Raw genomic sequence first — 18,794 nt, forward strand, 5'->3', positions numbered from 1 at the left:
GACAGCCTGGAAGAGGAGCCTGACCCCAGCTTATAGATTTTCTCCGGTTTCGATGGCAATCACTGACAAACGCTCGCAAGTACATTTCTTGGGAGGAGCAGAAGCGCAGTAAGACAGGAGAATGAAGGGAAAGGGTCCACTCCTTCATCCCCGTGCTCCTTGCCCACCTCCTCCAGCCCGGATCCATCCTGCCACTGGGTGTGCGCTGCAGATGGGCCTCGCAGCCGGCCCCATCCTGCCCTGCAGATGGTTCCCAGCAAAGCACAGCACAGCAGTGGTGTAAGACAGACCTCAAGCACTTGTTTTTAAATACTTTTAGGCCTTCCCTACCTCCTTGGACAGCACACACCTCCACCACTGCTGTGGGATGGACTAGGGTGGCCCCAGTCTTCCCCCCCTCTGCCCTTTCCAAGCCGTGAGCTATCACACGGCCACAAATGTGCTCCTAAACCATCAAAGACAGCACTGCTTGCTTCAGGTCTCTCAGATATCACCCACAGGAGAAAAAATATTCCCAAACCTCCTCCCTGCCTCTTGCAGCTCACGGATGCTCCCTCCAGGGGTTGCAGCCTTCAAGCACCAGCACAGCCGCCCCTCTACCTATACCCTGGGGGTCCTACAGGAGCAAGGAGGGTGCTGAGAGAGGGGAGAGGTAGCAAAAAGGAGCAGTGATGGGCTGGGGACTTGGCGGCCCCATCACCCAAGGGAGAAGGACCCAGCTCTGGGTGGTGGCGGTCTCCCAGCACATTGCGAGGGGCAGCAGGGAGCAGGCACCATTTTGTGGTTTCAGGCTCAAATGCAAATCACTGGAGTGAGTCACAGGGATTTTTGCCTCTCTCCTGGAGGCCTTTCATTCATTCATTCATTCATTTTTGTCATTTCTGATAACCTGAAATATTAGTCAGCTGGACCAAAGCTGCACCCACCATCTCCAAAGGAAAACACGGCCCCAGCACCCAAGGTAAGCAGAGCGCAAACACAGCGGGGTCAGCTCCGAGCATTCACGTCTCCCAAAGATTTCCAGACCCTGGAAAAAACAGGGAACGGCTTTTAAAATGATGAGATTTGCAAGAGAAAAAAAGGAAGGAGAGGAAAAAAAGGAAGGAGAGTGGCTGGCTTGTTTTTATTTCCCTACTGGCTTTTGAGCCTGTAGGCCACTCTTACATCACGCTGCTGCGCTCCTCTCTGCTACGGCAAGGAAAGGAGCCCTGAAAGCAGCAAACCCCCTGCCAGCACTCTGCAGCCACACGGCTTCAAAAAATGAGGTTTTAAGGAACGAAGGAAGAGATGAGAGACGAGGCAAATGGTGGGAGCAGCGCCCTCCGAGCCCCTCTCCATCTGCAGCCACCCCAGTGGGCTGCCAGGAGGGCTCTGGGGAGCACGGCACAGCCAAGTCTCTCTCGGCACTCAAGGAGGGTCCCAGCAAAGCGAAAAGACTTCCAGCACATCTCAGCAATTTCTCTCCGTTCCCAGAGGAAGCCTGTTTATTGGAAGCCATTTTCTGCATAAATAGCCTTTTCCTGCACTTCTCACAAACTCGGGCTAAAATCATTTCCTAGGCTTGAGGACGCCAAACCACAGCCTCCTAGATGAATGGGCAGAGCCTGACCTTACGCAGGACACCAAAGACATCCCTTAAATGCCACCCGGAGCCCACCCAGCTGTCCCAGAGATGCTCCTGAAGTTTCTCATCCCCTCCCCAGCAGCGCTGGTACCAGCTTGGAGCTGCCACAGCCCCCAGCTCCTCCTGAGCGTTTTCCCTTGGGGGTCTCAAAGCCCAGTTACCCCCCATGCAGCAAGCGTGGCCCCAGATCCCTGCTCAGCACACAAAGAGCAGGGAGCAGCTCAAAGGCAGCGTGTGCTACGAGCTAAACCTGCTTTCTGCACGCCTTGAACGGTGTGCAAGGCAAACAGCAGAAATGGAGGCAGCTCTCCCACCTCACCCTAACATGGGACACCAGCTCTGCTCCTGAGCTGGCGATGGGAACAGGCAGACACAGGGGCACAGCAGGATTTGGGGGGCTAAAGAGGAAAATAGCAGAGCTGTGGAGCTGCAGAGGCAGCGCTGCCCAGGGCAAGGACTGCAATGGGGCCCCCCTCCGCTCTCCACATTTTGCAGCCCTGCACGGGGTCCTGCCAGGCTGCACAGTGCTGCTGCTGGCTCCGCTGCTCCTCCTGGACCAGGACAGGCTGAGCCTGGCAAGAAAACCTCCCGAAGACCACAGCAGGGTGAAAACCACCCTGCACGCTGCCTGACCTTCCCCAGCAGGGTCCTCACCCTGCCCTCCAGGGGTAAGCAGCCCCCAGCCACCGCTGATATCCTCGAGCTTGGGGCAGGGAGCAGAGGAGGATTTGGAGAGGTCTCTGCTTGAAGCTGCTCAGGGGGTCAGAGGCAGATGGAGAGCAGTGCTCTGGAGCTGGACATAGGCAGGACACAGCCAACACCCAGATCCTCGTGCCGGAACAGGAGGAACTCAGCTTCACACACCCCATGCGGGATGCCACAAGGGGACAAAGAGCCCCAGAGCCCCGCGTGGCTGCAGGAAATTGCCCCAAGCAGGGGCATGGCCCCAAAGGACAGAGCCACACGTGGCCAGGAGCAGCCAGAGAGCTCCAAAACCGTGGTGGCACTGAGCCACCAGCTCCAACCACACCACGGGGGCGATGTCCCAACCCAGGGACTGCCACCCCGGCCGGGCACGGATACATCCCCATGCGTGGCGTGGGGCAGGGGGCTTCGCACCGCCTCGCTCGCTGGATCGGGGAAGGAAATACAAAGGCTGGGCTCCCCAGCCCTCGCTGATGGTCGACCTCTCCGTTGTCCTCGCTGCACGCCTGTCCCAGTTCCAGCAGCCGGTTGCTACAGCAACTGAGCTCTGACTAATCATTTGCGCAATGACCTTTTTTCCCCCCAGAGAGAGGGAGGGAGGGAGATGGAGAGGAGGGAGGGAGGGGAGGAGAGGCAAAGCGAGTGGAGGTTAGCGAGAAAAAAAGCAGCCGGGGAGAAGGGGGTTTTTTAGAAGATGTGAGATCTAAGGGGACAAAAGGGGGGAGGAAAAAGAGGGGGGTGTTATGCGGGTGCCCCCATGCCCCATCCGGCCCCGATGGGGAGAGCAGAGGGGGCCAAGCTGCGTGCCAGGGGGTGCAGCGCTTTGCTGGGGCTGTTTTCATGGTGAGGGGGTGGTGGAGGCAAAACGGGGCTCGAACACAACACATCCCTCCTCCTCCCCACCCCACACCCCCCCGCCAAGGGCCAAAAGTCAAGAATTTGGCTCCGCTGCTGAGTGCTCGCATGGGGTTTACGGTCAGCCCGCCTCGCGCACCCCCAGCACAGCACCACAGCAGTGGGTGCAGCTCTGGGGGGGGCTACAAGGGGCTGAGCCCAGCCCCAAGCACCACACCAAGGGGCAGCAGGGCCAGACACTGCTGCTGGGCCACCAGATCCATCCAGCAAGAAACCTGAGCCCAGCTCCAGCCACCGGCACCGTGCCACCAGGAGGGGTTCGCTCCCTCCGCCGCCGATCTCAGCCGGGCGAGAGCAGGGTCAGGGCTGGCTCCGGCTGCACAGCTCGGTAAATAATGCACGAGCCTCTCTGCACAGCCCCGAGGAACACACGTGGGATCGCATCCGCCTGATTTTTGGGGGGGAGAAATAAGTTTAGGGGTTGCAGGGATCTCTGCTCCTCGCTGGCACGTCCCCAGGAGGCAGAAGTGGTGAGAGCAGGAGCGGTGGCAGGCGGGTGCTCACCGAGGGTGGATCGCTGTGCCACCAGCCCCGCGTCTCCACAGCAAAAGGATTTGGGCTCGTTTCCAGTGGGAGCAGAAAAAAAAGAGCCACATCTGACCTTGACCAAGCTCAGAGAGCTAAAGGCAGCGGAGATAGCCAGCAACGGAGATCCCCAGTGGCCGAGGGCTGAAATCTATGGAGATTCATGGGAGAATGGGTTGGCTGTTGGGGGAAAAACAAAAAAAAAAAAAAGAAAACGAGAATAGGGATTTTGAAGAAAACAAAATGTTTTTGTGGAGAGAGATTCCACAACTGGGAAAAAGCCTGACAAGCTCTGCAATACTGCGGGGTGAGTTGGCAAGTTTGGGGAATGAGAAGAGGAGGAGAGCTGGTGTGGCTGAGGAGCAAAGCAGGGGCAGGGCGAGCTGTGCCCGGGGTGCTGAGCACGCACCCCCATGCAGGAGCTTGAGGACACCCCGAAAATGCTGAGCTCTGCTCAGCACAGAGCCAGAATTGCTCAGAGATGTTCTGGTGGCATTGGCCAGCCTGTCCTTGCCCTTTTTGTGCTGAAAATGGACCCTTAAGGACGCTCAGACAAAATCCTTGCTCCAAACACCTCCAACGCTTGGCCCCAGAGCCAGAGCATGTTTGCTTTTTCCTCTAAGGCTTGGCACCTACAGAAATTCTCCCCACGGGATGTGACCCCAACCCTGGCAAAACCCACAGGGACTTCACAGAGGGCTCGGAGCATACCCATAGCAGTATCAGCACTGCACGGTGCGCTGCAGGCAGCCACGGCTTGCTCCGCTGGAGCTCGAGCAGATCAAAGCCATGTCAAGCCCAACTCGATACGCGCTGCTGAATGGCAAGAGACAGAAACTCGGGCTTGGTGCTACACAACGCGGTCACACAGCTCCCAGATCAGGCCCAGGGCATGGAGACCCCCAGCTCATGCCTGCCTCTGAGCCACCTTGTAGCCAGGGGCCACCGCGAGACTGAAACGCAGAGCGCAGAAATACAACTGCTTGCCACCTCTTTTCGGTTAAATCCCTGCAGCTCGCAGAGCTCCACCAAGGACAATTATTTCCAGCGTGTGCCGTGCGTGAGCGCTGCAAGCGAGGCAGGGATGGAGTTTCATCACAGCCCGGCTTTGTGTGCAGGGCGAAGGAGGAGGAAAGAAAAAAAAAAAAAAAAGGAACTTGGAACTCAAGGCCCCCCCGGCCTCACCCTGATCCCGAGGAGGCTCCGCTCTGCTCTTGCTCAACCCGACACCGAGAATGAGGAAGCGGAGGAGACAGGCGGGGGAGGCGGAGGAACGGTCAAGCTGAAGACAAACAGCCTCCGCGCCGCGCCGCTGGGGAAGCTTGGCGAGCCAGAGGGCACGGGAGCAAAGGGCGCTCCCAGCAGAGCCCCCGGCTCCTCGGGGCTGGGGTCCCTGTGGCACAGAGCTGGGGGGGTTTGATCCTGGTTTAGGTCTTCAGGTTTGTGGTGTCCAGCACCCGGAGACAGAAAGCCAGCACGGAGCTCGCCTTCCCAGGTGACAGCCGAGCCACCACCCGGTGCTGCCCTGTCCTAGTGGCGCACGGGGACACAGCAGCCGTGCCAAGCTGAGCCGTGCCATGCCAGCCACAGCCAGCCCTCTGCCTTCTTGCTTGGTTCTAGCCAGCAGCTCCCTCCCCACCATCACCATCCCCATCCTCCCCATCTCGGCACACAACTGGTCTCCCTCCTCGTCTTGCCCCCAAGAGAAAGAGAAATCCATCCCGGCGAGGTGAGCCCTGCGCACCCACAGCCCTGTTGGTTTGCTCTTCCACCTGGCAGGACAGCCAGGAGGTGCCCTGATCCTCTTAGAGCAAAAAAATATTGTAGCAAGGACATCAAGGGACTTGCCTTCTAATCTCTCTGGGAGAAGCAAGAACGAGCCCACAGGGATGGGGACAGAGCTCTTTGCGGGTGCCCAAGCAGGACCATGGCTAGGCTCTGGGAAACCTGCTCCAAAATGTTTGCTGTTTTCCAAGAAGAGCAGCAAATCCCACGGGAAGGAGACCTTCAGGAGAGCCGAGGAGGCAACCAAACCCAGACAGGGACCAGACAGGAGAATTCCAACCCAGCAAAGCCCCAGGGAAAGGAAACCCTGCAGAGCCCAGTGAAAAGAGGAGTTTTCCTTCCCCTCCCTGCAGCCATCCCAGTGCAGGAGCTGGGGTGAGGGTGCCGTCACCCTCTGCCTGGGCCAGCCAGGAACTTTTAGCCAGGAGCAGAGCCCGATGGCAGAGGTGCCGTGGGAAGGCAGACGAGTGCTGGGACCCGTGTGATTGCCCCCAGCAAGCAGCAAATCCTACGAGTTTATACCCGGCTCGCATCTGACCCTGGGGGCATTCTGCATCCAGAGCATCCCTGGAAGGGAAAACCAGCTGCCAAAACGCAGGAGCTCCGCCTGCCCAGAGTTTGCATTTCCAATTTGGCTGGGAAACTGGGGAAAAAAAAAAAATACAGACCTGGAAAGCCAATTCCCCCCAGAACATCCATCACCACCCCCAAAATACACCGGGCTCCAGCCCAGCAAGGTGCCAGACTGGCTGTGGGCAGGGGGGGCACCATTTGCTGCAGCCGTGCCTCCATCGAGGGGCAGCTTTTTTGGAAACAAGGCCGAGGGAATGGCAAATATGCCAGGATGGGGTCCGGGTGCACCTGCTCAACACCTTTCGAGTGACCCAAAAAAAATGAGCAAACCCATCCCTGCAGCCCCATCCGCGGGACCAGGCGAGGAGCGAGCCCCTCTTAGCAACAGCGCCCGATTTAAATAAATAAATGCAATTCTGCTGAGAGGGGGAAAAAAATAAAAGGAATAAAGGATGTGCCTCTCCAGCTCCTCCTCCCCTCCCAGAAACCTGTGTGCTATGCAAATATATGCAAACGAGACATGGAAGGGGGGGATGAAACTGGCTGTCTAAACCAGCATGGTTTTAGACTGGGAAGCGTTGGAAGCAGCTCGGTGGAAAGTTGAGGCAGAAATAGCTGCAGCAGGAGAGGGACAGGCAGTGACGACGGGAGGGTGCGTGTCCCAAAACGCCTCCTCCGGCAGCGGGATCGGCTCTCGCAGCAGCAGCCCCAATCCTCCCTCTCGACACCCCATTTCTGCAGCCGATGCTAAAGTGCTCGCAAAATCCCTCTTCCCCTTCACCTAGGGAAAAAAAAATAAAGCAGAGAGCTCGCTTTGCTGCTGCTTACGATTCCCAACGCACCCAGCGAGGGATGGCAGAAAGCACCGCAGCGCCTTCGAGCCCTTTGCCACCGCGGTGCCCGGTGCCGAGCAGGGGTTTGGGACCACGGGGCCACGCTCTGCAGGGTGGGCGCTCGCCCCCGGGGACTGCTGGAGGAGCGACACCTTGCCTACATGAAGAATGGGATCGTGTGAATTCCGGCTCATTTGTTCCAGGCAATTTATCCACCCCGGTATTGCCTTGTTTGGTAACATTTTCTCAAGGGGGTTCTGCCGAGAAGCAGGTGAAATCTAGAAAGTCTGAAGGCTTCGGGGTGTAAACACCATTTGCCTGAGCGATGCTGCTCACGTTGATAGTCAGCGCCTGAGCATTTTTACTCAGAAACAGGAGGATTTTTTTTTTTTGGATGTTAAACATGCTCTGCTTGAGAACAGACCTGGCTGAAGCAGTAGCACTTTTCTTCCTTTTGAATCAGCCTAGATTTTTTTTTTAAATTTGTTATTATTTTTTTATTCACAGAAATAGCTGAGATGTTCTGAACTCAGTGGAAAGTTTCTGATCAAGTGCCAAGTGCCCGGGCAGCCCTGGACCATGGCAGCCCCGTGTGGGTCAGTGTGTGATCCCGGCCAGCACTCACAGGCTGCAGCGTGAAGGTGATCCCAAAACCCAGCCCCAACATCAGGATGGAGGGCACAGGGCAGCAAAGGGGAGCTCATTCCAGCCCCCGGAGCACTCTCTATCAGCCCCAAGGCTGATATTTGATGTGTATATGGGACAAGAACAAAGCATCTCTGGCTGTTCCCTGTTTTTCCATCCTTCCATCCTCCCTTTTTGCCATATTTCCCCGGCACCTCTTGGGGAGCCGCTCCAGCCCTCTGACAAGGATGCATTTCAACACATGCACTTTTACCAACCAGAACGGTGCTAAACAAGCCTACAGAGCATGCAACAGCGTGTGCCAACAGCATTTTGTGACCTGTAAAAAAATTACAGCCATCCCCCAGACCCCAAAGAGAAAGGTACCACGAGGATGTCACGGATGAGTCCCTGGGGAAGGGGAGCGAGCTGCTGCTCACTGCCCCCTCCCCAGCAGCCACTGATTTCCCTCCAGCCACACAGCAAAGCCCTGCACAAAGCTCCCTGCAGGCTGCACGGCACAAGCAGGGCTGGGGGCAGAGCTCTCAGCAAATCACATCACCCTAAAACAAAAAAACAAAAAACCACCAAGATCGACCCCACAGCTCTGCAAATGGTTGTATGCAAAGGGTTACACGGGGGTGGGAGTTATCGCCCTTTCTCTCAGAGGCTAAAACCAACCCCATAAACCCGAGGAATAAAAGGTGCAGACTAGCTGGGATTTCAAATTCTGTGATTAAGGACGGAGGCAATTTTTTCCCCTCCCCGGGCTGCTGGAGCATGCAGCGGATGAGGCCAGCTTTCCGCGCGCTGCCAGCAGCTGCGATATGCGCCTCTGCCGTCACCAAGCAGAGAGATTATTCCCTGGATCTCCCAGGCTGTTTATCGGGAACGTTCGCTGCTGCGGCCCTTAAAGCAGCTTAAACGCCAAAATTAAAAAGTAATAATAAAAAAAAATCACTTCCTTAACCTGAGAAGGAAAGGGAAGGGGAGGCTGAAGCACCTGGGAGATGAGTTGGGGTCTTAAAACAGCCCTGGGAAGCCAGCAGGGAGGTTTTTGGGGATAAAGTTGGCCATGCCCACACGCACACATCTCCTCCAGCAGCAGTTTTGGAAGAGATCACCCAAGGAAGAGGCACAGAGCAGTGCCCCTTCGCCACGCAGGGCTGGGGAGGCAGCAGCACACGGCAGGGATAACAAACTGCACGAGAGCTCGGAGCTGGGGACTGCACTGGAAGAGGAGCCACGAGGGCTGATTTCCTCGGGCATCTGGAGCCTTTGAAGATCAGAAAGCAGCCGAGTGCAAGGCAGGCTTTCAAGCTGCCAGCACGGGTTTGGTGGTGGGCCTGGGACTCCCTGGGGAGCCAAAGATGCAGGATCCCAGCGGCTGGGTCCGATCCTGCCTCCCTGCCACACGTGGGCAGAGGGGAACGGCTCCGTTGTCATCACAGGAGCTCATCCTCCCTGGGTCATTAATTAGGACATGGGTGCAAGCTCAGGAGCACCCAGCTGGTTGCTCAGAGGTGGCTGGGTGCTCGCTGGTGTTGGATCACCCCAGCACAACCCCCTGCTCCCTGTCCCCTTGCGGCTTCTGTTGGGAAAACTTCCCGTGCTGGAGGTGGGTACAGCTCTGGGACCCCCAGGAGCATCCCCTTTGGATGGAGGGTTCCTGCCCTGCTTTGGAGCCTCCAAACCTTCCGCTCCCCTAAAACTCAGGGCAAGAGAGACCCTTCCTGGGGCTTCTGGCAGGCAGGGAACGTCCCAGCCACTTGCATGAAAGGTTAAGACCACTTTCCAATTAGAGAGGCAGGAGCCATCGCAATAAAGCTCTTCTGAGGGGATATTAATCAGGGCATCTTCCTCTTGCGGAAATGCAAATCAGCCAAATGGAAATGGGAGTGATTAGAGCCAGTGATTAACGTGGGCACCTCGATCCCTGCTCTCGGCATGGACACAGGGGTGGAGGAAAACTGCCCCAAGACCCCACCTGGGAGCGCTCAGCAGCAATCCCCAGGTCAGTGCCTAATGCCCCCGGTCCCCCACAAGCTCTCCAGCTGGCTGCAGGCTTTTGGTGCCTCCTCTCCCAGCCAAAAGAAGCAGTTGTCTCATGGGGAGCTGCTCAGCAGGGGCACAGGAGGCTGGAGGAGACGTTGGTCAGGGACCTGGCAGGAGGGAGAGCAAAAGGAGGAGCGAAGCAATGGAAAAATGGGCTGGAAGGGAAAATGGATGAAAAGGGAAAGGCAACGAGGAAAGGGGCCAAAAGTGGTGGCCCCACTTCTTCCTCCCCTGCCCGGAGAAGTGGCGCACCGAGGCCGGAGCCGGCTCTGCTCCTCGCGGCAGGAGGCATTAGATCCAGCTGAGCTGCTTCAACGCAGCATGCATGTAAATCAGCCGGACAGGCAGAGAGGAGAAAAACAAGGGGGATGAGATAAGAGGATGGAGAGAGAGAGAGAGAGAGGCAAGGGGAGGAGGAGGAGAGGGAGAGGAAAAAGGGGAGGGAAGGAGAGGAGCAGGTGTGGAGAGAGAGAGAAGCAAAGAGAGGGCAAAGGGAGGAGGAGGGCAGGGAGAGGGGCGCAGGGAGCCATGGGCAGGGGGTCCCAGCACTCCGGGGGGGGGAGCAGGGGGTGCACAGGGTGCCCACATGTGTCCAGGCCACGATGACCATGCGCAGTGACACCCCTCCTGCACCCTGCAGCACCGCCACCGAGCCCACTGCCACCTCCACCCATGTCCCTCCCAAAGGTTTGGGGGTCCCCAAGCACCACAGCATGCTTTCGCAGCCACGAGGGAGATTTTGGCACCCAGTCACGTTGCCAAGCAAGCAGCCAGAGTGCCAGCCTATAATCCCTCCTAGAAATGTGATTCCCTTGAGTCACCTGCCCTGAAACCTGATGTGTGTTTATTATGGGCGAGTTGGTGGGCACCAGCCTGGAGGTGACTGCACCTGGGGGGTGAAGTAACTGAGACACATCGCTCATTTAAGTCAGGAATATCTTGCAAAGCACACTGGCTGCTGAAAAACAACAGCCTGGCACCATCCCTTTCAGGCAGGGAACTCAAAGGCAAAATATTTTTATTTTAAACCCCCTGCGTTGAGGATCAGCAGCTTCATGAGAAGTTCTCATAGCTGGGCAGGACACAACGCTCGCCTGACATCAACACGCACCAAGCAACCAACGCTGATGCAAATACCACCTGCTGTAATCATGACATCACCCCTAATTGTATAACAAGCAAGGATGACACCAGGCGCGGAGCCCTGACATCACCAGCAGAGCTGGAAAAAGGTCCGGAACAGGATGATGATCAAAAACACGAGTCCACAGGAGGAAGACCTCAGCCTGGAAAACAAGCAGCCAGCGAGGCGTGTTTGTGGCCTCAAGGAGGTGAACCAAGATTGATCGCTCGCTGCATCTCCCAGTAAAAGAATTAGGAGGCATCCGATAACATTAAGAGGCAGCGGGTTCAAAAGACACAAGAGGAGACGGTTCTTCACATGATGCGTGGTTAAGCAGTGGAAGTCCTTGCCACAGCTCTCTGGGGATGATTAAAGCTTATGTGTTTACAAAAATCAACTAGACAAATTCATGGGAAATCCATTGAGGAGTATTAAAGACAAAACGCCACTCCGGCTGGGGAAGTCCCCGAGCTGCCGTGTGCTCGGGAGGCGCGTTGAGCCTGGCTCTGCTCCTCGCACCATGCTGAAGATCACAGGTGCCATCTCCAAGCCCAATCACTGCTGTCAGTGCCTCCTGCATCACACCCTGGGCGATCCCCAAACCCCAACACCCCTCTATTTCTTTTCCAGCCCCATCTCAGGAGGCAGAGAGTCCCCAAAACCGGCACTGTTGTCCTTGCCACTGCTCTTATAGAACAGCCCTGGGTTTTACGCCAGGTAGTAAAAAACCACCCAGCCCAGCACCAGCTCACAGTGCCAAAAGCTGCTCCCAAGGCCTCCAGCCCTGCTCCATCCCCTGGGACCCCAGACTCCCTCTTGCACACGAGCAGCACCCCCTGCACCCACAGAGGCAGGCGCGCAGAGCCCGTGCACGTAACCACCCCAATTAAAGCCGAGCGCATCGCAACGGGGCCTGGCAGCGCTGCATTTATCAGCCTGCCTGGAAGGGGCTTGTGCAAGCTGTCCCCCTGGCTGACGGATTAGACAGCAGACAATTAGGTTTCAGGCACACACACACACACACACGCAAGCACACGCACGCACACAAATCCTTTTCTCCATCCATCTGCACGGCCGCGGCGGCTGAGCACAGCTGTGCGGCTGTCCGGTGCTTCTGACGCTGCGTGCGGCTGAATAAGAAAGAGCCCCCGCGCCTCGGCTTTCAGCGGCCGCTCGCAAAATGAGCGAGAGGTCCCCAAAGAGATGACACAATTGCAATGGAAATGATTAACCCTTCCCGGGCTGGCTTCACCGCCTCTCCTCCCCGCTCCAGCCCGGCCGCACGCTGCTCCCGCTCCTTGGGTTTCAAGGACGAAGCCGGAGCAACTTAGTGCTCAGGCAGCTCAACCATCACCAAAAATGAGTGTCCACATCTCTCAGCCTCAGCCTGGGCTATTGGGGATCATTTCAGGCACATCTCATCGCCAGGAGGTCCCCGGCTCCTCTAAGCAGGGGCTGTCTCAACACACACAGCACGAGCATCCCACCAAAACGTCCCTCTTGGCACCCGAGAGCAGAAGCTTTGATTGCCACATCCAGATCCTAGGCACAACGAAAGCCGGTGGTGCTCCTCGGATCATCCCTTCTGAGGGCTATTCAGAACAATAACTCGATAGCAGACAAATTAATTGAAACATTACATGGTTAAGAGAGGAACGGAGCAAACTGGGGGCTTCTGAAAGGCGAGGCATGCACGTCTGCTCTGGGAGATGGTTTCTGATGGAATCAACAAAACAATGGATAAAGGGAACGCAGTAGATATAATTTACCGGGATTGTCCTAAAGCCTTTGATAAAATCCCACATGAGATGCTATTAAGGAACCCGGGCATTACTGGGCAAGATGCAAAATGCTGCTGAGGAGCAGGACAGAAAGAAGGGCCACAGAATGGGCAGGTAACGCCCATCTGGAGGGAGGTCAGGAAAACCTTGATCCTCACCCAGCTCCCCACTCCCTGAGAGGGTCTGTCTGTCCGAAATGGTCTGTCTGTCCCTGCTGCCTGTCCTCCCGTGTTAGCCAGGGCAGCAGGGCATTGAGCAGCTCCATCCTGCCATCGCTCACACATCCTTGAGGTTAGATAAGCTGAACATGACACCAAGAAGGACCGTGTCAGCCCCTGGCCTCGCACTCACAACCCTTGATCTCCCCCGTGTCCTTCCAAGCAGTCTTTCATCTGTCTGTCTGGAGAGGAGAAAGCCCAAGGAGAGACATCTCACATCCGTCATTAGGTAGGGGATATGCAGGGGAGGGAGGATCCTCCAGAAATGCCGCTCAGCTGCGCCTAGATCTTTCTGAAAACACCATTTTAATTTTTCTTGTAGCTTTGAAGAAAGGGAGATCAGATCAGAAGAGCCATCTCAGTGCGTGGTACCCCTCTCAGAGGCATCTCCAAGACAAGTGCCCAGGTAGAACCAACCAAAATGGCAACTCAGCCCATGTCTCAAATCAGTGAGCATTTTTCTGTGTTTTATTTACAAAAACAACATATCAGCCCTAGTGTTACAAGATACATCACCCACTAAGGTAGGGAACTCTCCAGATGCACTGGGGAACATCCAAATGTTTGCCAAGGAAGCCTGCTGCTCTCTGAGCTCTGAATATTATTAGGAACACAACACCGGACACGTGAGGATGGCCCCAGCCTCACAGAGCACATCACACAGGAATTTAGGACTGGCTGGAGGCTGCCAGCTCACTGCCTGCGAGCAGCCAGGTCGTGCAGACAGTTCTGCCCCATCTCCAAACCTGCTGGCTTCCTCAAATGCTCCAGCAGGGCAGGACAAGATCCTCACCCCCGCCTCCAGCTCCTCACTTCTCACCCTGAACTTATTCCTGGGGACTTCAGAGCTACTTGGTTGCACACCAACAAGATCTGTACAAGGTCTGTCTGTGCATCAGCTCATCCCTCACCCCATGTCCCGTGGTCTACCTGCTCCACAAAGCCAAGTCTGCAGTCTCAGTTCACAGGCCACTCACTGCTGCTCCTTGGGGACTTGGCCACCATCTCTTGAACCAATCCATAAATCACCTCTTCAGATTTACCAAGGACCTCTACGTTTCCCTCTGCAGCACTAAGCATGGTGTCAGGGAGAATTTTCTGATAACTACGCTACATTTTCCTCCCTTTCTCTTATCCCATTACCCATATCCCTTAGACCACTCTAAGTAATTACTCGGCTGGGTGTTTGTGACCTTCAGATATTTGCCCAGACCCAGTTTTAGGTGAACTCCTAGCCAAGCTACACTTAATATTTAGACTGCACAGAGAAATGCTCATGTTCAAAGTACTTCCAGGACATGAGGAGGGGAGAAAAGGGGCAGAAAGCAGCTTCCCAGGCACTGCTGTGCAGGTAGGGAAACTGAGGCACGGGGAAGCACCCACAGATTGATCCCCCATCCTACCACCTCCAGACCCCCAGGGCACTGACCAGAAAAAGCACATAAGACCAGGGGATTTGATTAAAAAAAAAAAAAAGGTGGTTCTGCAGATTTTACTACAGGTTTGAGGCTTTTCTTCAATCTCGGGCAGCTTTCTGCTTCCTCAGCCATGGAATACTTTCCCGTGAAGAATCCCAACGCCTGGAAACCTCAACTGTGTGCTTCCCCCTCCTTAGCCTGGGAAAAGGGATGAAGGAGCTGTCTGTACGGGGTGGTTTGCATGGGGCTGGGAGGTCAGAGGCTCTGCCCCCACGCTTCCAGCTGCATCTAAACACCCCCAGCCATCTCCTTTGCAATGAAGAGCTGGGTTGTATGGAAAAGGAAAAAAAAAAATTGGAAATCACAGGCAGCAACTGGCCATGCAGCTCATGAGGAGCCAGCCTCCAAAACAACAGCTACAGAGCTTTCCTTTGTGCCAGGAACATCACCGGCACAGGCATTAACACGTGGGGGAAGCCAGGCAGGGAGGGAAGGGCTCTGTGTCCCTTTCCAGCCCCCCAGGACAAACCCCTCTCCTCCAACAGCCCAGGCAGAGCCAGACAGCAGGACTTCAGAGGGTGGCATTAAAGAACGAGTGCCTATGGAGAGCTCAGCTTGGGCTGGTTATCACACAGCTTCGGCTTCCTGGTGTTTTAGGTCACATTTTCCTTCTGCTAGAAGAATTGCAAAGCCTACCTTCAGCTTTTTTTAATTCAAGTCGAGACCTCATGACCACCAGACTGCATGAGCTGGGGCTTTAAAGGCAGCGTTTGTCACTGAATAAGCGAAGGGAAGAGGTGGGTGCCACAGGTCCCTGGGCAAGCCCCCAGCCCCACACAAGGATTCTCCCCAGTGCAGACCTCAGCCGAGCCCACGGGCAGCCCGGGTTTCTGTTCCTGAGAGCTTGGCCTCAACGGTTGGTCCCCATCGACACCCTGCGAGAGGCCCCGGGTTGACTCACGGAGGGGAAATGACTCGTCGTGGTTACAAAGCACCGCTTGGCCAAAAAGGAAAGCGATCTGGCATGCGAAACAGAAGCTCCTTCCTCCCGTAAAAACCAGGCATCACCTTTCAGGAGCCGACAGACGAGGCAGCCCAGCCCGCACACCATCTGGATAACGAGCCTTGGATCCTCCACACCGCGAGTTTCTCGGCTCAGTCACCAAAACCTCCCCTGGCAAATTCCCAGTCCAGCGATGGAGACAAAGGGCTCTTGTGGGGCTTCTTGGGGAAGACAGGGAAAGGCGTTTCCACCAAGCCTGTGACAGCCCGGGGATCTCCACATCCAGTCCTCAGCCCTCCAACATCTAACCCCAAACCCCTTCAGGTCTTCCCTGGGGGGACAAGGCTGCCCCCAGACCCTTAGCCCCAAAGGGAACTGCTTTGGCCGCATCCATCCCTACAGAGGAGCATCCTCCACTCGCTCCCTTCAGCCCCAAAACTGCAGAGAAACAACTCAGCACCTCCTTGATGTCTCCAGTTCCTCGGGGAGGAAAACCAAACAGGAGGGAGGGAAAATTGAAAGAGAGGAGGGAGGCCAGGAGTGGGGCAGGGGAGCATGGGCCTGGCTATGGGCCCTGCAGGCCTCACCCCACACCAGGCGATTTTCTGCCTTCCCTCTTCCTCATCACATCGCCATGGCAACCCATCAGCCCGAGCAGCTCCGCTCCAGCTCCGCTTCCCTCCCCATGGAGGTTTTGGGGGGCTTTTTCCCCCCCTTCTTCAACCTCTTCTCACCCTAATTTTCCTCTCCGTGCCCACCTCAGCCCACATCCCCAGAGGCTCCCAGCTCCGAGCGGGGATTTACAGGGGTGCTCCTCAGCCCCCTCATGCAGCAGGGCTTGGGGGGACATTTCCAGGACCCCCCAACTCCATTAAAGGGAGAGGGCAGTGGATGGAGCACCCATGGAGCAGCGGGGGGGGGGGCACAGCTCTTATCTCCAGCCCCAGGGGCTCCAAGCACCTCCCCATCACAAAGGGGACACACAAAGCATTTGGGCAGCACCCATGGGAGCAGTGCTGCAGGCCTCAGCCTGACGAAGCCCCAGGGAGCAGGGTGACAGACCCTACCTGCTGGGGAGGAGTTGGGTAAGGGTAAAATTATTAGGTAAAATCCTCCTGCCACGGGGGTACGTCAGTGCCAAAGGGTCCCTTCCAGCCCTGTTTTCCAGAGCCAGTAACCAGAGAAGGCTAAATGTGTCATTAAAACGTTAGCTGAGCCAGAACCACAGGTAAGCCTGTGTTTTTGTAATCAAATAGAGAGAGAAAGAAACGTAACAGAAGTCAAAATGGTCATGGAAGATGCAGAGGAGCTGGAAGGAGAGGGCACAGCAGGAAGAAGAAAGGCTCCTGGGCTCAGCTCAGACACATCCAGGAGCAATAACAGAGAGCCACGAGGAAGAGGGGGTGTTGGGAGCACCCCCCAGCATTAGGTGCTTTCTTCCACTCACTATCACAGCTTTCCTTTTGTTCTTTGAAAGCCCCAGCCTTAAATAACAAGCAAAATCCCCGGCCACATGAAAGCCCAACTTTGTACTTTGGGGATGAATCTGGTCTCCCCAATCTCATCTTCCATGCCTAGCATTTGGTCCTGCTGAGAGCCAGGCGGGCGCATCCCCACAGCTCACACACCCCCGAGCCTGCCAGCTCCTCGACAGGACAGCGGAGCTCCCTCTGGTTTGTTTCGCATTGTTTTTGGTGCTTTCAAAATAGCTGTGGCTGGAAAGCAGAGGCTGGGTTAATCTGACCCTGTCATACACATCAGATGTGCAGCAGAAACAGCCCTCCAGTAAATGTTACCACGCTGTTTGTGGAGGCTTTTTTTTTTTCCCCTTTTTTATAGCAGACATCTGCAGCGGGAGAAAAGGGATGGAGCAGAGAGGACTCAGAAGGGACCGCAATTCTCCCAAAAGCTGAACCCCAGTGGCTCGAAGCTCCCTGGCCCCAAGCCCCAATTTGCTCTGCCCAAAAGCAAGGCAGAGGGGAGCAGCCCAGGCTCAGGGCCACGCAGCTTGAGCCCCTTGCACACAGTTATCCCCGTGCACGTCCGCACCAAGCTCGAGGTCTCTTTCTGCGCAGAATCACGCTGCCTTAACTTAAGGTGCAATTTTGCAACCGCTGCAGCCACTTGCTCTTGAAGCCGAGCTCCTTTCAACGTGGTCTAAGTCAATTAGGAGCAGGTTGAAGCTGAAGGGAATTAAAGCATTCAGCCCCAAATACAAGTGCCTGCCTGAAGGAGAGGGGAGGGGAGGGGAAGGCAGCTCTGCGCCACTTTTAGCTAATCCAGCGCAGTTCGACCAATATAAATCTGAGAACAGACAAGGCAGCATCCTTTCTCCCTCCTCCTCCCTGTTCTCACTTCGCTCCCCCCTTCGTGCTTCCCCCATCCCCTCCCCGAAGACGCTCCTGCTGTTCAGCCTTCCCCGCGCGCAGCCCCCCCTCCGTGCCCACATGCGCGAGGGGGCCGCGAAGCAGTTGGAGAGCAAACTCCTGGCAGCGCCGAGGCATCGGACGTGCCGAGAGCCTGAGACAGCTCCGGAGCAGGGAGGCAAAAGAGTGGGATGGGCGAGAAGCAGGGGAACCGCGCGCAGCTTTAGGGTAGAAGAAGGCAGGGGAGAGCGGCTGCTCCACGGCACCGAGCACACGCAGTCGGTGGGTTGTGCCCCCACGCAAGATCTGCCCGAACACCAGCATTTTTGAGGTGCTTTAAGCCCAAATTTTAAGGTGTTTAGAAGCCTGTAAGGAATTTTAATCAAGCAGGAGGATGCATTAATGTGGATGCCATGGGGTATTTTCAAAGTTTAAATGCCCCCTGAAATACCACCTTCCCCCATCCCTCAAGGAGAGCCCTTAACCTCCCAGACTGAGGTTTGATTTTCCTCAGATCTTGAATTTCTCCTAGATCTCACCCAGCTATTCAGGTGTCAAATCCCTGGGAGGAGGATCGCTTCTTGACAGGGTCCCCCTCAGCCCCACGCTGTGATGGCACAGAGGGCAGGGGCAGCTCCTGCACGCACCAGGAGCCAGCTCCAGCTGCCGTTTGCAGCTTCCCTCAGCAAGGGAAAGAGCACAGAGAGGATCAAACAGCCCCGGACCTGGGCTCTTGGACCATACAGGGCTTCTCTGTGGCTGCAGAGCATCTGCATCCATCCCCTGCAGCCAGGAGCGGGGCTTCCCCAGGAGGCTGGGGGAGAAGAGGATGAGGATGCCAGCAGCCCGACCCCACAGAGCTGCTCGGGGGCTGCTCAGATGCAAAATTCCCACTGCAGGCCATGGGATGCTGAAAAGCTCAGTGCAGAGATACCTTCCATGCTCCGGCTGCTACCTGGGACTCGCACATGGCACAAAGAGCCTGCACAGATAACACACAGCCACAACAACCCACACACACACACCCTGAGCTGCAAAATCCTCATCCCTGGGTGCTCTTTGCAAAAGGGCAAAGGCACCAGCTATTTCCAGAGCTCCCTGCTGCAGGTTGAGCAGGAGTGCTGTGAAGCTGGTCTCCGTGGTTCACGGCATTGGCTGCTGCCAGCAAAGAAAAGGAGGAACTGTTGGGGAGAGCAGAGCAAACACAGTGTGAGGATGATTAATTAGAAAAGCTGCCCGAGATGTG

The 18,794-nt window shown here is 56.2% G+C and overlaps 2 long non-coding RNA genes across 2 annotated transcripts in view; both read right to left on the reverse strand.

The window, feature by feature from the left end:
• The window catches only part of LOC139999045 (uncharacterized), a 66,067-nt gene that overhangs the window by 12,469 nt on the left and 34,804 nt on the right, over positions 1-18,794 (reverse strand). The gene's annotated exons all lie outside the window — the stretch shown is intronic.
• Positions 824-12,951, reverse strand: LOC106015076 (uncharacterized). The gene is made up of 2 exons (XR_011804042.1): positions 4,955-12,951; positions 824-3,949 (listed from the first exon to the last, which is right to left on the reverse strand). It is a non-coding gene; the product is annotated as an uncharacterized lncRNA (long non-coding RNA).

This window comes from Anas platyrhynchos, chromosome 18 (genome assembly GCF_047663525.1).
Source record: "Anas platyrhynchos isolate ZD024472 breed Pekin duck chromosome 18, IASCAAS_PekinDuck_T2T, whole genome shotgun sequence".
NCBI lineage: Eukaryota > Metazoa > Chordata > Aves > Anseriformes > Anatidae > Anas > Anas platyrhynchos.